The sequence below is a fragment of the Dermacentor andersoni genome, chromosome 6 (genome assembly GCF_023375885.2).
Source record: "Dermacentor andersoni chromosome 6, qqDerAnde1_hic_scaffold, whole genome shotgun sequence".
In the NCBI taxonomy this organism is placed as follows: Eukaryota; Metazoa; Arthropoda; class Arachnida; order Ixodida; family Ixodidae; genus Dermacentor; species Dermacentor andersoni.
Window position 1 is genome coordinate 39625343 of NC_092819.1, and position 10548 is coordinate 39635890.

At 45.0% G+C, this 10548-nt stretch overlaps 1 long non-coding RNA gene across 1 annotated transcript in view; it reads right to left on the reverse strand.

The window, feature by feature from the left end:
* Positions 1 to 8614, reverse strand: part of LOC126522088 (uncharacterized) — a 28699-nt gene extending 20085 nt beyond the window's left edge. Inside the window, exon 1 of the long non-coding RNA XR_008610388.2 lies at positions 8436 to 8614. This is a non-coding gene — a long non-coding RNA (uncharacterized lncRNA). The remainder of the gene's footprint in view (positions 1 to 8435) is intronic.
* Positions 8615 to 10548: the final 1934 nt, after the last annotated feature.

Genomic DNA, 10548 nt, shown 5'->3' on the forward strand with positions numbered 1-10548 from the left:
CCTACACGAACAACATTTTTTTTCGCAATGGTCAGACCATAAATCCACTTTTTGACAACTGTGGCGCGGTAGAAAGCACAACGTGCTCGAGTGCCCAGCTTACAGAGGCCAGCGACATCGGTATAAACGGAACATGGAAAAGCTCGACTAAGGCCACTTGGAATTGACACGGATGTTGTGTCCCTGTCCTTGCCTATCAAAACAACGCAAAGCCCTGGACTTCTTGTTTTTATATATTGAGTCAATTGGTTTGCTGTCTGAACTATGACTCGTGCACGTCGTCTCATCAAGACTGTCATTTTGTTTTCGTTGGCATTTGCTGTCTACATTCGTCGCATCAGATACTTACTCTACTGCTAATAGCGCCCAGAGACAGGTGATGTGCAGAGTACTGGACCAGTTGGACAATCGTCCACTATCTGAACTGAAAGCTTTAGGCCAGTGCTCTGAAAGAACATCCGCGTTGAAGGCCTTGGTCGCGTTATTAAGGTTCCTGCGGTCTACGGGGCTTAACGATAGACTTTAAGAGCACCGCCCACTACCGCTCTATAGTGTACGCGCTTTGTTAGTGCTCGTCTCGCTTTCTCCCCCTTCCATTCTCTTTCTCTTTTTATCCCCCTTAACCCTTCTCCCGGTGCAGGGTAGCCAAACGGAACTACCTCTAGTTAACCTTCCTGCCTTCCTCTGTATTCTCTTTCTCTCTCTGCTAATAACATCGCATGAACTGCATTTTTTCCGCTTTTCCTTCTGCCCACCTTCTACCAGAGCCTTTCTTCTCCTTCGTCACGTTCCCTGTAGAGCAGCATGTAGGCGAAAATACGGTCCCTAAACACTCTGCATTTTCAATAAAAAGCTTTCTCTCTCTTTGTCGGCTTCCATGTTCAGCTCTTTCTTCGAGTATCTTGGTGAGCTCAAGATCAAGACTTGAGAGTTCCTGCCGACGGTATTTCACTTTGAGAACTACCAATATCCCTTTAGGCTGGCCAAATGTTCGCCGCTTAAAGGGTCCTAGTGTCCACCTTGGAGAGTATCTAGAAGTACATCGAATACAGAAGGCGCAAAGGCACGCTTGCGTTATTAACAGTGCTATTGTACAAGGACTCCATCTGACACATTCCTTTGTAGTGGCTAGTGGCCTGTAGGCGAGGATGGTATATAGATGAATTTTAAGCAATTTATTTCGTACTATAGGGGCCGCACGAGGTGAAACGCGATATGAGGCTGCCATATAATGCAAGATGAATACAGCTGCCTGGAGTTACCGAGGAAACGTCGCGATGAATGGAGAAACCATTCTAATTACTTGTCCATAGGGAATGGGAGCGTCGTCAGAAGCTTTGATTACTTGCAGACTTCGCGGCTCGTAACAAAGAAGCAGGGCCAGCCCGACACAGCCAAGTCGCCGGCACGCGACCTTTTAGCGAGATTGCTCTTTGAGGGACACGGGCGCTAGAGTTGGCGGCGTGCTCTCGGCGCCGTGTCGCCGCTGCTGCCCCAACGGAGTAATTACTACACACCTCCATTATTTTCGAGTGTGCGCAGGATAGCTCTGCGGAAACCCGCAAGGTGGAGAGAAGTAATTGATTAAGAGAAAGAGACATCCACCCAATCGTAGCAACTGCGCAGCAATTAATTACGTGTCTCCACCTTGCGGGTTTCCGCAGAACTGTTACGTCAAACTCTTGCCTTTGCTTCGAGTGCTTGACAAATTCGACTTCGCCCTGCCATGTACTAGCGGCCTGGTTGGCTCAGATGGTAGAGCGGCTGCCAAAGGGGGTGGTCCCGGTTTGAGCCCCGGACCTGGATGAGTTCTTCTTCAACTGCGAGGATTTTCTTTTGAGGAACCTCTATGAGTTTCCTTTGTAGCAACTGCTACGATTGGGTGGATGTATCATTCTCCCTTAATTAAGTGCGCAAGATTAGTATATAGCGCGCAAGAAAAGTGCACCGAAAAGGGCCAGCGACAACGGTGCATGGCCGATCGATACTGCTCGAGGTTGAGCAGCCGTAAACGCCGAAAATACATGAACTGCGTTGCACGGCACCAAATGAGCGATGAACTTTTTTTTCCCCTCGAGTTTCGGGACGAAATGCGGCTCCGAGTCCGGGTTGCTGTATTTGCACCGAACAGTCTTTTTCGCAACGGTGCTGCATATGGCGCATCGGTAGAGACTAAAAAATAAAAAATAAAAAACTACATCGTCGGCTAAGACACAGCAATGGTATATCACACAATCGCATGGTGTCCACGCGTAGTCCACAGGCGATGCACTTACACCTCTTGTTTTCGTTTGTTTGCGTCGATTTATTCCGCTTATTATTGTCTACATATGCAGTCTTTATTTCCTGATTGAATGCTAGCAATCGAAACCCCCCGCCCCTCTCTCTTTGATATTATTCTGCTTTCTTTCATTTCATTTTCATTTCATTTAACTTTCATTCAAAAACTCACCATTCGCGCTCTTGCCATACCGGTAAATTAGGGACAATTTTTCCCACCCCATTGTCAAGGCTCTCAACATATCATTGCTTAGATGAGCGTAAATTTCACAATGCCTGCGCAATCTACGATGGTGTAATTGTTTTGTGGGAGAGAAAAAAGAAAGCGGAATTACGTCGCGGTGGTAAGGACGGCCTCGACTAAATACGAGCGGCCACTGGCTGCAGTTTTACAACCCGGTCGTCGCTGCCGTTGTTCTCATTAGGCGCAGTAAACTAACGAAGTCGCCTGCTCGTGGTGACCTCGGCTGTATGCAGTGCTTAATTCCTCATCTAATGAGCTCTGTGGTGCGTGGGGCGAGCGGAGTACATGTGTGCCTTAGCCTCACAAAGAGCGGCGAAGCTCCGCCTTATCACGCACTCGAGAGGAAGCAGCGGTTTTTGGGAACTGAGTGAGCAAATATGAATTGCTGAGCAAGCAGGCCGAATGCAATGCGAAAAATGGTTATTAACGTCGACGAGCTGTGAGAACTTTTCGAATTGTTCGGCCGGTCCATTTTTCTTCCTGCCAGGGCCGGAAAATTAGTTGCTATCTTTTTTTCATCTTTAATTTAAATTATTTTGGGGTTTTACGTGACAAAACTACTATCTCATTATGAAGGACGCTGTAAAGGTTGGGGGAGGGGGGGGCGGCTCCGTGTTAATATTGAGGACTTGGGGTTCTGTCACGTGCACCCAATGCACGGGACAAAAGCGTTTTTGCACTCCACCCCCATCGGAACGTGGAGGACAAGGCCGGGGTCGAACCCTTGACCCCGAACATCATAGCCACGGGGCTACCGGACAGGTTATTTTCTTTCTTTTTATTACGGTTAATATTTTAGTGGATGAGTGGCAACATGAACGCAAATTCCACAGCGCCTGTACACTCTACACTGGGGCGATCTCCTTGTGAAAAAAAAAAAAAAGAAGAGGGAGTACAACGCTGGTTAACCTTTCGACAGTAACCTTTCAATAACCTATGAATAATTTCAATTATTTTTTCAATAATATCGCTTCAAGGAAGGCCCGTATATAGTTCAAGCGCCGTTATGGTAGTTCAGCATGCAGGCATCATCTTTAGGGAATGTCATTTCACTGTGGCTTATCTCTCTACAGAGCAATATAATTTGCTACCACAGTTCCTTGGAACAAGGAAGATTCACTTGCAGCCTTGGGGATGCATGTTGCAATTGGGAAATTTAAGCCAAGTAGTAGTGAAGTCATCTCCGCTTAGCAGAAGTAGCAAGACACACACTATACTTTGCAATCCTTTGTATGCCCCACATGTTCGTATTACGCGGTTTTGAATATTAAATAAATAAAATACCTACATAAATTAATAAATACCTTCAAGTTGTAGGCAGATATGGCGCGCCTGTCTTAATGCGTACATCAGCGCTGTCGTTTGAAAAAATTAGGCGCATCAGAAAAAAAGCTTCCTAAAGCCGTTTGCGTGAAAGAAAACAAATATATTTTTTAACTGTTAAGGGCATCAGGCACGTGCGTATCCCAACGCTTGGACACACACTACACATTCACAGCAGCTAGAAAGGGTGACATTCTGCCCGCCAGCCTGAAGTAAATCTCGTAGGTTCCGCTGAAGAACTGAGAGAATAAGCGAAAGCTTGTTTCCCGCTTGACTTCCTTGGCCTAATTTTTTAACAACACCGTTCGAAAAATGCACAGCGTGATAGTTGTACTTTCATGCCGTTTCTCTCATTAATTGCAGCCACCTGCGCACAACCATCCCAAAAAAAAAACGAACTTATGAGTACAGAGTTTTCAATTAACTCAATCGCTATAGTTTATAATTACGGTAGGCCGGCTGCATTGCAGGGGAAATGAGCTTAATGAAAGCTAAAGGTACCTTTCGCGTAGCGGAGTAAGAATAAAGCAAGTAATAAACGGATTTAAACGTGTTCTGTTCACTACACAATGAGAAAGTGCTATTGTAGACTTTCTGCTCACCCGAAAAGGTGTTAGACGCTGAATGAATTGTTCTCTCGCAAGTTTTACTGGAACGCATTAGCAAAGTTCTGTATTGGCACTAGTTGATTGCGCTAAAGGTGAATCCATAGTCAAATAGCGTTGTCGCTACGCGTGGGGCAGAGCAGTGATTAGATTTTCCAACTTGTGTCGTACACTCTGCAAATAAATCCCACTCTATACATGAATATTTGAAGTCAGAAGATTGCTTCAAATTGGGATTATGCAAATTATCGCGACCGTTCTAATGAGCCTTGTGAACAGACATGTCATGACAAAACTCATTTGCATAGCTTTGCCGGAACGATTGCAGTTTGCACAATGTTCAGCCGGTTAAGCTGCCCATATATAGGCGATTGATTTGGGATGTGCACACCGTAATATATATATATATATATATATATATATATATATATATATATATATATGTATATTCCAGCTTTTTATTTATTCACTTGGCGTAAATAAAGAGAGGTAATCACAAAGAGAATGGACTGATGCAGAAATAATTATTTATTAAAGCACACCTAATCGAAAACCTACTTATGAAGAACCCAAACATAAAATCGAGAAAAGATAGAGAGCATTCCATGCATAATGCGCGAGCGGTCGTTCCGGCTCCCGCCTGCTACAAAGTGTCTGTGTGACCTCTTTGGTTTCCCCACCTCATTATTTCTCCAGTTTGATTAAACAAAACAATCATCTCCCCTAATCTTTCTATGACTTTATTATCTGTTTGCTTGATATGATTGTAAATAAAATTAAAAAAAAAATCGAGCCCCTCGATGCACATGTCATAAATGTAAGAATATAACGCGAGGTTCTTTTTCGAAATTGCGGGGCCTCGGAACGCGCCTCGCGGTATATCTTGGTTCGCGACACGAATATAGCGCGCTTTCATTTTTTCTTCGTTTTGTTTTTCTCCTTTATCTGTTTTTCTTTTTGTGGCTCAATATACAATGATCATTATCCAATCGCAGCGGTGAGGTTGGAGTTTGTTGCCGCAGTGCGATTCGCGCCGTCTTCTCCCAATTTAGAATGCTGCTGGGGCCGCATAACTATACATTACGAATATTAACTCGCCATGGATTAATACGGCGAGGTTACGGCTTATACTAATCGCGAACCTGAGCAATGTGATCGGCACTGTTATGCAGGTGTGTCTGAGCGTCTTCGAAAATCACGCTGTGCATTACGGTGCATTCCGCGAAAGGCTCTGCCGTGTTCGATTGTGTCGCGGGCATTTCTGAAACGCTGCCTGTCCAAAAAAATCGTGGCTGGTGCCATGCAGGACGACGCAGTTTTCGCCCAAAGGGACGGAGACGTCCGAAACTGCTCCTGCCGCTTTATTTTGTGAGGGCAGTTCACAGCAACGACAAATAAAGCCTGGCGGGTAACCGATCTTGTGGGTTGTTTCTTGTTTGCTCGCGACATCCCTTCGAGTTACAGTCATTATGTATCTACTTTTCTTTTTTTTTTTTCTGCGAGAACAAATGTTTCCCCAGGCGTTATATTCATGGTCGCGTTATTTACGTGCAAATCTGGTTTTCTTGTAGATGCCATCAAGAACAAACCTATAAAGAGAACGGGCAATGACGTCCCGTAAAGCATAGGGTAAATTACTCGTCTTGTTTATTGTAATCTTTTGCGAATGAAGGTCACCTCTCAAAGACCAGTCGTTGCTTCGAAATCAACCAAATTTACAAAAATACTGTTTATCAGCCCATAAACACATTTGCGAATCAAAAACTCCATGATACTATAGATATAGAGGAAAAATAACTATGAGAATACTTATCCCTAATAATAACCGTTGGACCACCAGGGTTACAGAATGGGTACCAAGGGAAGGGAAGCGCAGTCGAGGACGGCAGAAAACTTGGTGAGGTAAGTAAATTAGGAAATTCGCGAACGCTAGTTACAATCGGCTGGCGCAGAACAGGAGTAATTGGAGATCGCAGGGAGAGGCCTACGTCCTGCAGTGGACATAAAATAGGCTGCTGATGATGATAGGTAATATGATGATGATGATGATCCCTGTTGGCCTTTAGGGGACATATGCCCCTGACAAAACTTGGTAGCTTTTGTCTGTTAGAAACGAGCTGCGGTAACTTAGTGGTTATATGGCGGTGCAGGGCTGAGCACGTGGTTGAGGTCGAGGGTTCGGCATCGTCCGCCGACGCTGCTGCGGCTGCATTTGGATTGCGGCGAAGTGCAGAAACGCTGGCATGGTCAGATTTAGGTGCGCGCTGATGAACTCCACATGGACAAAACTCAACCGTAGTCCGCCAATATACGACGTGCCTCGTAATCAGATAGTGGTTTTCGCACTTAAAATTGCAGAATTTAACTTTTCTTAGCATGTAAAAAAAAGACCCCGAAATACGCACTCCTTGCGACATCATTCCATTTGTGACAGCCCATGTTTTATTCGTAATGCATAACGATGCATAATAATACCAATATTCGTAATCGTTGCGGTCGACGAGCCCGGAAGTACGCAAACAGTGGCCGTGAGGTACTCATATTTGTTGGTACTGGCTTAAAAGAAATCTGCTTTTTGAAATTGTATTGCCAAAGAATAAAACTCAATTCAACGATAACGCCGTACAAAAACACCTATTCTCAGAAGCAGTAGAAGCACTTGATGGAAGTGGGCGATATTGACACGTGTACTTCTTTATCGGGTGACCGCCTTTCACCGCCTAACAAATGTTATCGCACTGCGCAGGACGCACTTGCATGTATCGGAAGTTTCTCGAAAGTTATGAATGGTTCTAGCCGCTGTCTGTTCTCATCGAACCTTGCGTAATCAGATTTCATCGCGCGACGCGAATGGTGTACAACTTTCTGGAAGACACGCGGGTCTCAACGATTACTCTAGATGGTGGTGGTAACAACTTTATTGAGATTCAGCTCAGTGGCAGGCCCGAGTCCTAGGATGGCGCCTCACCAGGAGCGACCCTTTCGGCCCAGGCAACGAGGGCTTTTTGTAGTTTTTCATCCAGCGTTCTGAGCAGCTCCTCCCACGTCTCTGGACTGATGTATAAAAGCCGATGGGCTTGACCCGCTAATCAGATTTCCACCGATCGCCGACAGCGTTCGCCGCTATCGTTGTTCTTTGTGTGCAGCCTGCTTTTGAGGGCACAAGTTCGCCCAATAAGACGCTTGTTTCTTTAATCATAGTTTTGCTGCTTTCTCCACCGTCACTACTACGTGACAATATGCTTTCTCCGGGTGTTTAGCAATAATTGTTTACTAACTTCATATATATAATAAAGAAGAAGGCAAGTAAACCTGTAAGACAGCTTTGCAGCCGTTGATAGCCCTATCCACAAAGTTAGCTGCATGTGTTCTGTTCCATAAATATAGCTTCGCTAACGACTCTTCATTCGTTCACTGGCTTGGCTATTTATGCGTGTCTGCACCTAATCTAGCCAGCACCCTCGAGGTCACGTTGCCGTATGTAGAACATCTATCAACCCACGGCCGTCACGCGGTACACAATGTCAAAAACATGTAATTGGCCAGTAAACCTATACGTGTGCTACGTCAAGGTTTACGCCGATCGATTATTTCTTTCTGACAAATTAATATTTCTGATATGCAAAAAAAAAAAAAAGACCACTTCAAATGTGGGGCTCAAAAGCCTCGGAGGGAACACGAACACGACTGAGTGCGTTTTTGAAACGACTAAGCAAGGCTAATACTAATTCAACCCTCACAGACTAGGTTTTTGCACGTAGATAAGAGAGAAGCAGTCAAGTGTTGCGTCGAGTATCACAGCTTGTTCGTAAATCGTAATTGAGACCGAGCACTAAAAATAATAATAATAATAATAAATCCGCTCACACGCTTAAGGAGTGCTTGTGCATGCGAATACCTTTAAACGTACTGTCTTTTCGCGTTGCGTTAAAATCCAGAACACACACCAACTTACCAACCACAAGGGATATATACAAACTCACCCTAATGGACCCGTGAGTTCCGTGACAAACAATGGTCCCGGAAATTTTCCATCCCAGCGAATTCAACTTCTTACGAGACGCGTAGGGTGCAAAATTTCAGTCGCTACACCGCTTACGGAGAATTCTGGGCGGAACCGAGCCTCTACTGTTACCGCACAGAAATGGTCGTGAACGCGCGAGCTGGACCCTTCGCGAAAAGACGCTATTTCATCCTAAACAGCGCCTGAACAACAACAGCGCCTAACGACGACGAAGCAAGCAAGCTTACGCTGAGCAAACCGCTCCGTAATTTTAACTTAAGGCTCGGGTATAGTCCGACGTATCGCGCGCGGCAGCGAGTGCCGTCGTTCGAAATCAGCTGCGTCACGCACGCCAAGTTATGCGTTGCTGAAATGCACCGTCGCCCTATTACGACCGACGTCGAAAGCGCTGCGACGGCTGGACATCTCCTATGCGCAGCTATGCGCGTGTTCATCGATCGCAACCGGGTCAACCAAGCATTAGACGAAGATGGCTAAGTCGGGGCGTCGCATGTCTTGTGTGGCTCTGTGTTCTAACACCGGGATTTCCAGTTCTGCAAAGTATTTCAGATTTCCCAATGACAACAGGTAAGCACAAGTATTTCACTCTATTTTCTGAGCAGGTATACGAGGAGGAGCGGTCGTAATTTTAGCACAGTGCGTATCTGTCCTATAAAGCCCGTATCGCGCGTTACTAGCGTTCAGATCGTTAACAATTCTGGTCGTGCACATTGTCAAGTGCACACGTCACGCTTCGTAAGACCGGCCGATCAACATGTAAACTGGCCAGTTGCGTCTTAGTGGTTTTCGACATGGCGAAACCATAGAAAAGCTCTAAGCGAAGGCACCAAAGAAATGCGGGCGCCGTTGCAGCTCGAACAATGCACTTAAGCATACACATGCAGTCATAGCTGTTGCTCTAGCTGGGGATGCCGGAAGTGCGTCACGGGATATTTAAAACCGAAATTGCGGCGCTTGCTGGCCACGACCTAACTGTCGTATTTGTATGAAGCGTAAAACCAGCGGGCCTTCCAACAAATACGCTTGCGTGTATGACGACTTGCGCTCTAAACGCTTCTTATGTTGTAGTCTGAACAATTTAGTTGCGCTTTCAGGGTGTGCGCTTGCGTTTCTTGCGAAATGTCTGCACGTTACGTACGAGCAGCCCATCAGCTGCCGGTGAAATACTTGTAATAAAGGGCTTGAGCGCGTGTTTATTTTAATTCTCGCTTACCTTACTTCATGCTCAGCTTCGGTGTGTGCAGGTTTTTGTTCACCTGCATAATAGACCAGGCGCAATTTTTTTTATTTTGCCAACGAAATGTATTCATAATACCAGTATGGCATGTATATGGCATTCTATGCGAATTAAGTACGCACTGGCGTTAAGATGCAGAGCGCCATTAAGCTCTTTTTTTTTAATGAATGGTTGGCTCCTTGCGTTGGGGTTGTGTCAAAATAGTCTCTTAACACTTGCCTTCCTTTTCTGTATATAGGAATATGACGTAAAGTGTGATGACTGGCAGCTTATATGCACTTGTAAGTGCTAAAGAAATTGAGCACAAAAGTAACAAAAGCGTGCTCCCTTATTCGATATGCAGTTCAAATGGTGAGAGCAATTATAGGCTACTTTTTATTTATGCAGATGCAAGTAGCCACTTTAAAATTCAGTGGGTCTGTACTTCTAATGATGTCAGTGAAATACATGTATTATAATCAACCTTCTACAACACAAAATATGTGCATCGTCATAACAGACGTGATAGAATCGAGTTCCGTGTGACCATCTCTTGATGGTTAATCTTTTTCCCGTTGTTTTGGTTATTCTGGAATCTATTTTCCCTTATTATGTACAAATTTAGGTTGTGATTAAAAATTGGTTCTGCCGGTTGACACTTTCGTCCTAAGGGGAGGTCAGGCTTTTCCCAGAACGAATTGTGCGAGCAAGAACAAAAATTTCAAGTCTTACTTGGGTTGAGATTTGGCTGACTGAGAAATCGACCATATTTAGTTGATCCACTTCACGACACACGAACAAACGTAACGAACGATAGTGGCAGGAAGTTTTTTTTATGCCAGCTCCCACTATATAT